We start from the raw sequence: 10,087 nt of genomic DNA on the forward strand, positions 1-10,087 counted from the left end.
GTCCTTGTTCTTTAGTCCTTGTGATACGTTGTTTAAACAATTTGTCCTTGTTCATTAGTCTTGTGACTCGTTGTGTAAACAATTTGTCCTTGTGACTCGTTGTGTAAACCATTAGTCCTTGTTCATTAGTCCTTGTGACTCGTTTTTTAAACCATTTGTCCTTGTTTATTAGTCCTTGTGATTCGTTGTATAAACCATTTGTCCTTTTTATTGTGACTTGTTGTGTGAACCATTTATCCTTGCTCATTAGTCCTTGTGACTCGTTGTGTGAACCATTTGTCCATGTTCATTAGTCCTTGTGACTCGTTGTGTAAAATATTTGTCCTTGTTCTTTAGACCTTGTGACTCGTTGTGTGAACCATTTGTCCTTGTTCTTTAGTCCTTGTGACTCGTTGTTTAAACAATTTGTTCGTGTTCATTAGTCTTGTGACTCGTTGTGTAAACCATTTTTCCTTGTGACTCGTTGTTTAAACAATTTGTCCGTGTTCATTAGTCTTGTGACTCGGTGTGTAAACCATTTATCCTTGTGACTCGTTGTGTAAACCATTTATCCTTGTTCATTAGTCCTTGTGACTCGTTGTGTAAATTATTTGTCCTTGTTCTTTAGACCTTGTGACTCGTTGTGTGAACCATTTGTCCTTGTTCTTTAGTCCTTGTGACTCGTTGTTTAAACAATTTGTTCGTGTTCATTAGTCTTGTGACTCGTTGTAAAACCATTTTTCCTTGTGACTCGTTGTGTAAACCATTTATCCTTGTTCATTAGTCCTTGTGACTCATTGTGTAAACTATTTGTCCTTGTTCTTTAGACCTTGTGACTCGTTGTGTGAACCATTTTTCCTTGTTCTTTAGTCCTTGTGACTCGTTGTTTAAACAATTTGTCCTTGTTTTTTAGTTCTTGTGACTCGTTGTGTAAACCATTTGTTCTTGTTATTGTGACTTATTATGTGAACCATTTTTCCTTGTTCATTAGTCCTTGTGACTCGTTGTGTGAATCAATTGTCCTTGTTCATTAGTCCTTCTAACTCGTTGTGTAAACTATTTGCCCTTGTTCATTAGTCCTTCTAAATCGTTGTGTGAACCAACTGTCCTTGTTCTTTAGTCCATGTGACTCGTTGTGTGAGCCATTTGTCCTTGTTCATTAGTCCTTGTGACTCGTTGTGTGAACCATTTGTCCTTGTTCATTAGTCTTGTGACTCGTTGTGTAAACCATTTGTCCTTCTTCATTAGTCTATGTGACTCGTTGTTTAAACCATTTGTCCTTGTTTATTAGTACTTGTGATTCGTTGTGTAAACCATTTGTCCTTGTTATTGTGACTTGTTGTGTGAACCATTTCTCCTTGCTCATTAGTCCTTGTGACTCGTTGTGTGAACCATTTGTCCATGTTCATTAGTCCTTGTGACTCGTTGTGTAAACTATTTGTCCTTATTCTTTAGACCTTGTGACTCGTTGTGTGAACCATTTGTCCTTGTTCTTTAGTCCTTGTGACTCGTTGTTTAAACAATTTGTCCGTGTTCATTAGTCTTGTGACTCGTTGTGTAAACCATTTATCCTTGTGACTCGTTGTGTAAACCATTTTTCCTTGTTCATTAGTCCTTGTGACACATTGTGTAAACTATTTGTCCTTGTTCTTTAGACCTTGTGACTCGTTGTGTGAACCATTTGTCCTTGTGACTCGTTGTTTAAACAATTTGTCCTTGTTCATTAGTCTTGTGACTCGTTGTGTAAACCATTTGTCCTTGTGACTCGTTGTGTAAACCATTTGTCCTTGTTCATTAGTCCTTGTGACTCGTTGTGTAAACTATTTGTCCTTGTTCTTTAGACCTTGTGACTCATTGTGTGAACCATTTGTCTTAGTTCTTTAGTCTTTGTGACACGTTGTTTAAACAATTTGTCCTTGTTCATTAATCTTGTGACTCCTTGTGTTAACCATTTGTCCTTGTGACTCGTTGTGTAAACCATTTGTCCTTGTTCATTAGTCCTTGTGACTCGTTGTGTGATCCATTAGTCCTTATTCATTAGTCCTTATGACTCCTTGTGTAAACTATTTGTCCTTGTTCTTTAGACCTTGTGACTCGTTCTGTGAACTATTTGTCCTTGTTCTTTAGTCCTTGTGACTCGTTGTTTAAACAATTTGTCCTTGTTCATTAGTCTTGTGACTCGTTATGTAAACCATTTGTCCTTGTGACTCGTTGTGTAAACCATTTGTCCTTGTTCATTAGTCCTTGTGATTCGTTGTGTAAACTATTTGTCCTTTTTCTTTAGACCTTGTGACTCGTTCTGTGAACCATTTGTCCTTGTTCTTTTGTCCTTGTGACTCGTTGTTTAAACAATTTGTCCTTGTTCATTAGTCTTGTGACTCGTTGTGTAAACCATTTGTCCTTGTGACTCGTTGTGTAAACCATTTGTCCTTTTTCATTAGTCCTTGTGACTCGTTGTTTAAACCATTTGTCCTTGTTTATTAGTCCTTGTGATTCGTTGTATAAACCATTTGTCCTTTTTATTGTGACTTGTTGTGTGAACCATTTATCCTTGCTCATTAGTCCTTGTGACTCGTTGTGTGAACCATTTGTCCATGTTCTTTAGTCCTTGTAACTCGTTGTGTAAACTATTTGTCCTTGTTCTTTAGACCTTGTGACTCGTTGTGTGAACCATTTGTCCTTGTTCTTTAGTCCTTGTGACTCGTTGTTTAAACAATTTGTCCGTGTTCATTAGTCTTGTGACTCGGTGTGTAAACCATTTATCCTTCTGACTCGTTGTGTAAACCATTTATCCTTGTTCATTAGTCCTTGTGACTCGTTGTGTAAATTATTTGTCCTTGTTCTTTAGACCTTGTGACTCATTGTGTGAACCATTTGACCTTGTTTTTTAGTCCTTGTGATTCGTTGTTTAAACAATTTGTCCTTGTTTTTTAGTTCTTGTGACTCGTTGTGTAAACCATTTGTCCTTGTTATTGTGACTTATTATGTGAACCATTTTTCCTTGTTCATTAGTCCTTGTGACTCGTTGTGTGAATCAATTGTCCTTGTTCATTTGTCCTTCTAACTCGTTGTGTAAACTATTTGCCCTTGTTCATTAGTCCTTCTAAATCGTTGTGTGAACCAACTGTCCTTGTTCTTTAGTCCATGTGACTCGTTGTGTGAGCCATTTGTCCTTGTTCATTAGTCCTTGTGACTCGTTGTGTGAACCTTTTGTCCTTGTTCATTAGTCTTGTGACTCGTTGTGTAAACCATTTGTCCTTCTTCATTAGTCTATGTGACTCGTTGTTTAAACCATTTGTCCTTGTTTATTAGTACTTGTGATTCGTTGTGTAAACCATTTGTCCTTGTTATTGTGACTTGTTGTGTGAACCATTTATCCTTACTCATTAGTCCTTGTGACTCGTTGGGTGAACCATTTGTCCATGTTCATTAGTCCTTGTGACTCGTTGTGTAAACTATTTGTCCTTTTTCATTAGTCCTTGTGACTCGTTGTTTAAACCATTTGTCCTTGTTTATTAGTCCTTGTGATTCGTTGTATAAACCATTTGTCCTTTTTATTGTGACTTGTTGTGTGAACCATTTATCCTTGCTCATTAGTCCTTGTGACTCGTTGTGTGAACCATTTGTCCATGTTCTTTAGTCCTTGTAACTCGTTGTGTAAACTATTTGTCCTTGTTCTTTAGACCTTGTGACTCGTTGTGTGAACCATTTGTCCTTGTTCTTTAGTCCTTGTGACTCGTTGTTTAAACAATTTGTCCGTGTTCATTAGTCTTGTGACTCGGTGTGTAAACCATTTATCCTTCTGACTCGTTGTGTAAACCATTTATCCTTGTTCATTAGTCCTTGTGACTCGTTGTGTAAATTATTTGTCCTTGTTCTTTAGACCTTGTGACTCATTGTGTGAACCATTTGACCTTGTTTTTTAGTCCTTGTGATTCGTTGTTTAAACAATTTGTCCTTGTTTTTTAGTTCTTGTGACTCGTTGTGTAAACCATTTGTCCTTGTTATTGTGACTTATTATGTGAACCATTTTTCCTTGTTCATTAGTCCTTGTGACTCGTTGTGTGAATCAATTGTCCTTGTTCATTTGTCCTTCTAACTCGTTGTGTAAACTATTTGCCCTTGTTCATTAGTCCTTCTAAATCGTTGTGTGAACCAACTGTCCTTGTTCTTTAGTCCATGTGACTCGTTGTGTGAGCCATTTGTCCATGTTCATTAGTCCTTGTGACTCGTTGTGTGAACCTTTTGTCCTTGTTCATTAGTCTTGTGACTCGTTGTGTAAACCATTTGTCCTTCTTCATTAGTCTATGTGACTCGTTGTTTAAACCATTTGTCCTTGTTTATTAGTACTTGTGATTCGTTGTGTAAACCATTTGTCCTTGTTATTGTGACTTGTTGTGTGAACCATTTATCCTTACTCATTAGTCCTTGTGACTCGTTGGGTGAACCATTTGTCCATGTTCATTAGTCCTTGTGACTCGTTGTGTAAACTATTTGTCCTTTTTCATTAGTCCTTGTGACTCGTTGTTTAAACCATTTGTCCTTGTTTATTAGTCCTTGTGATTCGTTGTATAAACCATTTGTCCTTTTTATTGTGACTTGTTGTGTGAACCATTTATCCTTGCTCATTAGTCCTTGTGACTCGTTGTGTGAACCATTTGTCCATGTTCTTTAGTCCTTGTAACTCGTTGTGTAAACTATTTGTCCTTGTTCTTTAGACCTTGTGACTCGTTGTGTGAACCATTTGTCCTTGTTCTTTAGTCCTTGTGACTCGTTGTTTAAACAATTTGTCCGTGTTCATTAGTCTTGTGACTCGGTGTGTAAACCATTTATCCTTCCTCGACTCGTTGTGTAAACCATTTATCCTTGTTCATTAGTCCTTGTGACTCGTTGTGTAAATTATTTGTCCTTGTTCTTTAGACCTTGTGACTCATTGTGTGAACCATTTGACCTTGTTTTTTAGTCCTTGTGATTCGTTGTTTAAACAATTTGTCCTTGTTTTTTAGTTCTTGTGACTCGTTGTGTAAACCATTTGTCCTTGTTATTGTGACTTATTATGTGAACCATTTTTCCTTGTTCATTAGTCCTTGTGACTCGTTGTGTGAATCAATTGTCCTTGTTCATTTGTCCTTCTAACTCGTTGTGTAAACTATTTGCCCTTGTTCATTAGCCCTTCTAAATCGTTGTGTGAACCAACTGTCCTTGTTCTTTAGTCCATGTGACTCGTTGTGTGAGCCATTTGTCCTTGTTCATTAGTCCTTGTGACTCGTTGTGTGAACCTTTTGTCCTTGTTCATTAGTCTTGTGACTCGTTGTGTAAACCATTTGTCCTTCTTCATTAGTCTATGTGACTCGTTGTTTAAACCATTTGTCCTTGTTTATTAGTACTTGTGATTCGTTGTGTAAACCATTTGTCCTTGTTATTGTGACTTGTTGTGTGAACCATTTATCCTTACTCATTAGTCCTTGTGACTCGTTGGGTGAACCATTTGTCCATGTTCATTAGTCCTTGTGACTCGTTGTGTAAACTATTTGTCCTTGTTCTTTAGACCTTGTGACTCGTTGTGTGAACCATTTGTCCTTGTTCTTTAGTCCTTGTGACTCGTTGTTTAAACAATTTGTCCGTGTTCATTAGTCTTGTGACTCGGTGTGTAAACCATTTATCCTTGTGACTCATTGTGTAAACCATTTATCCTTGTTCATTAGTCCTTGTGACTCGTTGTGTAAACTATTTGTCCTTGATCTTTAGACCTTGTGACTCGTTGTGTGAACCATTTGTCCTTGTTCTTTAGTCCTTGTGACTCGTTGTTTAAACAATTTGTCCTTGTTTTTTAGTTCTTGTGACTCGTTGTGTAAACCATTTGTCCTTGTTATTGTGACTTATTATGTGAACCATTTTTCCTTGTTCATTAGTCCTTGTGACTCGTTGTGTGAATCAATTGTCCTTGTTCATTAGTCCTTCTAACTCGTTGTGTAAACTATTTGCCCTTGTTCATTAGTCCTTCTAAATCGTTGTGTGAACCAACTGTCCTTGTTCTTTAGTCCATGTGACTCGTTGTGTGAGCCATTTGTCCTTGTTCATTAGTCCTTGTGACTCGTTGTGTGAACCTTTTGTCCTTGTTCATTAGTCTTGTGACTCGTTGTGTAAACCATTTGTCCTTCTTCATTAGTCTATGTGACTCGTTGTTTAAACCATTTGTCCTTGTTTATTAGTACTTGTGATTCGTTGTGTAAACCATATGTCCTTGTTATTGTGACTTGTTGTGTGAACCATTTATCCTTGCTCATTAGTCCTTGTGACTCGTTGTGTGATCCATTTGTCCTTGTTCATTAGTCTTTGTGACTCCTTGTGTAAACTATTTGTCCTTGTTCTTTAGACCTTGTGACTCGTTGTGTGAACCATTTGTCCTTGTGACTCGTTGTTTCAACAATTTGTCTTTGTTCATTAGTCTTGTGACTCGTTGTGTAAACCATTTGTCCTTGTGACTCGTTGTGTGATCCATTTGTCCTTGTTCATTAGTCTTTGTGACTCCTTGTGTAAACTATTTGTCCTTGTTCTTTAGACCTTGTGACTCGTTGTGTGAACCATTTGTCCTTGTGACTCGTTGTTTAAACAATTTGTCTTTGTTCATTAGTCTTGTGACTCGTTGTGTAAACCATTTGTCCTTGTAACTCGTTGTGTAAACCATTTGTCCTTGTTCATTAGTCCTTGTGACTCGTTGTGTAAACTATTTGTCCTTGTTCTTTAGACCTTGTGACTCGTTGTGTGAACCATTTGTCCTAGTTCTTTAGTCTTTGTGACACGTTGTTTAAACAATTTGTCCTTGTTCATTAGTCTTGTGACTCCTTGTGTTAACCATTTGTCCTTGTGACTCGTTGTGTAAACCATTTGTCCTTGTTCATTAGTCCTTGTAACTCGTTGTGTGATCCATTAGTCCTTATTCATTAGTCCTTATGACTCCTTGTGTAAACTATTTGTCCTTGTTCTTTAGACCTTGTGACTCGTTCTGTGAACCATTTGTCCTTGTTCTTTAGTCCTTGTGACTCGTTGTTTAAGCAATTTGTCCTTGTTCATTAGTCTTGTGACTCGTTGTGTAAACCATTTGTCCTTGTGACTCGTTGTGTAAACCATTTGTCCTTGTTCATTAGTCCTTGTGACTCGTTGTGTAAACTATTTGTCCTTGTTCTTTAGACCTTGTGACTCGTTGTGTGAACCATTTGTCCTTGTTCTTTAGTCCTTGTGACTCGTTGTTTAAACAATTTGTCCTTGTTCATTAGTCTTGTGACTCGTTGTGTAAACCATTTGTCCTTGTGACTCGTTGTGTAAACCATTTGTCCTTGTTCATTAGTCCTTGTGACTCGTTGTTTAAACCATTTGTCCTTGTTTATTAGTCCTTGTGATTCGTTGTATAAACCATTTGTCCTTTTTATTGTGACTTGTTGTGTGAACCATTTATCCTTGCTCATTAGTCCTTGTGACTCGTTGTGTGAACCATTTGTCCATGTTCATTAGTCCTTGTAACTCGTTGAGTAAACTATTTGTCCTTGTTCTTTAGACCTTGTGACTCGTTGTGTGAACCATTTGTCCTTGTTCTTTAGTCCTTGTGACTCGTTGTTTAAACAATTTGTCCGTGTTCATTAGTCTTGTGACTCGGTGTGTAAACCATTTATCCTTGTGACTCATTGTGTAAACCATTTATCCTTGTTCATTAGTCCTTGTGACTCGTTGTGTAAACTATTTGTCCTTGATCTTTAGACCTTGTGACTCGTTGTGTGAACCATTTGTCCTTGTTCTTTAGTCCTTGTGACTCGTTGTTTAAACAATTTGTCCTTATTTTTTAGTTCTTGTGACTCGTTGTGTAAACCATTTGTCCTTGTTATTGTGACTTATTATGTGAACCATTTTTCCTTGTTCATTAGTCCTTGTGACTCGTTGTGTGAATCAATTGTCCTTGTTCATTAGTCCTTCTAACTCGTTGTGTAAACTATTTGCCCTTGTTCATTAGTCCTTCTAAATCGTTGTGTGAACCAACTGTCCTTGTTCTTTAGTCCATGTGACTCGTTGTGTGAGCCATTTGTCCTTGTTCATTAGTCCTTGTGACTCGTTGTGTGAACCTTTTGTCCATGTTCATTAGTCTTGTGACTCGTTGTGTAAACCATTTGTCCTTCTTCATTAGTCTATGTGACTCGTTGTTTAAACCATTTGTCCTTGTTTATTAGTACTTGTGATTCGTTGTGTAAACCATATGTCCTTGTTATTGTGACTTGTTGTGTGAACCATTTATCCTTGCTCATTAGTCCTTGTGACTCGTTGTGTGATCCATTTGTCCTTGTTCATTAGTCTTTGTGACTCCTTGTGTAAACTATTTGTCCTTGTTCTTTAGACCTTGTGACTCGTTGTGTGAACCATTTGTCCTTGTGACTCGTTGTTTCAACAATTTGTCTTTGTTCATTAGTCTTGTGACTCGTTGTGTAAACCATTTGTCCTTGTGACTCGTTGTGTGATCCATTTGTCCTTGTTCATTAGTCTTTGTGACTCCTTGTGTAAACTATTTGTCCTTGTTCTTTAGACGTTGTGACTCGTTGTGTGAACCATTTGTCCTTGTGACTCGTTGTTTAAACAATTTGTCTTTGTTCATTAGTCTTGTGACTCATTGTGTAAACCATTTGTCCTTGTAACTCGTTGTGTAAACCATTTGTCCTTGTTCATTAGTCCTTGTGACTCGTTGTGTAAACTATTTGTCCTTGTTCTTTAGACCTTGTGACTCATTGTGTGAACCATTTGTCCTAGTTCTTTAGTCTTTGTGACACGTTGTTTAAACAATTTGTCCTTGTTCATTAGTCTTGTGACTCCTTGTGTTAACCATTTGTCCTTGTGACTCGTTGTGTAAACCATTTGTCCTTGTTTATTAGTCCTTGTAACTCGTTGTGTGATCCATTAGTCCTTATTCATTAGTCCTTATGACTCCTTGTGTAAACTATTTGTCCTTGTTCTTTAGACCTTGTGACTCGTTCTGTGAACCATTTGTCCTTGTTCTTTAGTCCTTGTGACTCGTTGTTTAAGCAATTTGTCCTTGTTCATTAGTCTTGTGACTCGTTGTGTAAACCACTTGTCCTTGTGACTCGTTGTGTAAACCATTTGTCCTTGTTCATTAGTCCTTGTGACTCGTTGTGTAAACTATTTGTCCTTGTTCTTTAGACCTTGTGACTCGTTGTGTGAACCATTTGTCCTTGTTCTTTAGTCCTTGTGACTCGTTGTTTAAACAATTTGTCCTTGTTCATTAGTCTTGTGACTCGTTGTGTAAACCATTTGTCCTTGTGACTCGTTGTGTAAACCATTTGTCCTTGTTCATTAGTCCTTGTGACTCGTTGTTTAAACCATTTGTCCTTGTTTATTAGTCCTTGTGATTCGTTGTATAAACCATTTGTCCTTTTTATTGTGACTTGTTGTGTGAACCATTTATCCTTGCTCATTAGTCCTTGTGACTCGTTGTGTGAACCATTTGTCCATGTTCATTAGTCCTTGTAACTCGTTGTGTAAACTATTTGTCCTTGTTCTTTAGACCTTGTGACTCGTTGTGTGAACCATTTGTCCTTGTTCTTTAGTCCTTGTGACTCGTTGTTTAAACAATTTGTCCGTGTTCATTAGTCTTGTGACTCGGTGTGTAAACCATTTATCCTTGTGACTCATTGTGTAAACCATTTATCCTTGTTCATTAGTCCTTGTGACTCGTTGTGTAAACTATTTGTCCTTGATCTTTAGACCTTGTGACTCGTTGTGTGAACCATTTGTCCTTGTTCTTTAGTCCTTGTGACTCGTTGTTTAAACAATTTGTCCTTGTTTTTTAGTTCTTGTGACTCGTTGTGTAAACCATTTGTCCTTGTTATTGTGACTTATTATGTGAACCATTTTTCATTGTTCATTAGTCCTTGTGACTCGTTGTGTGAATCAATTGTCCTTGTTCATTAGTCCTTCTAACTCGTTGTGTAAACTATTTGCCCTTGTTCATTAGTCCTTCTAAATCGTTGTGTGAACCAACTGTCCTTGTTCTTTAGTCCATGTGACTCGTTGTGTGAGCCATTTGTCCTTGTTCATTAGTCCTTGTGAC

The sequence above is a fragment of the Silene latifolia genome, chromosome 10 (assembly GCF_048544455.1).
Source record: "Silene latifolia isolate original U9 population chromosome 10, ASM4854445v1, whole genome shotgun sequence".
NCBI lineage: Eukaryota > Viridiplantae > Streptophyta > Magnoliopsida > Caryophyllales > Caryophyllaceae > Silene > Silene latifolia.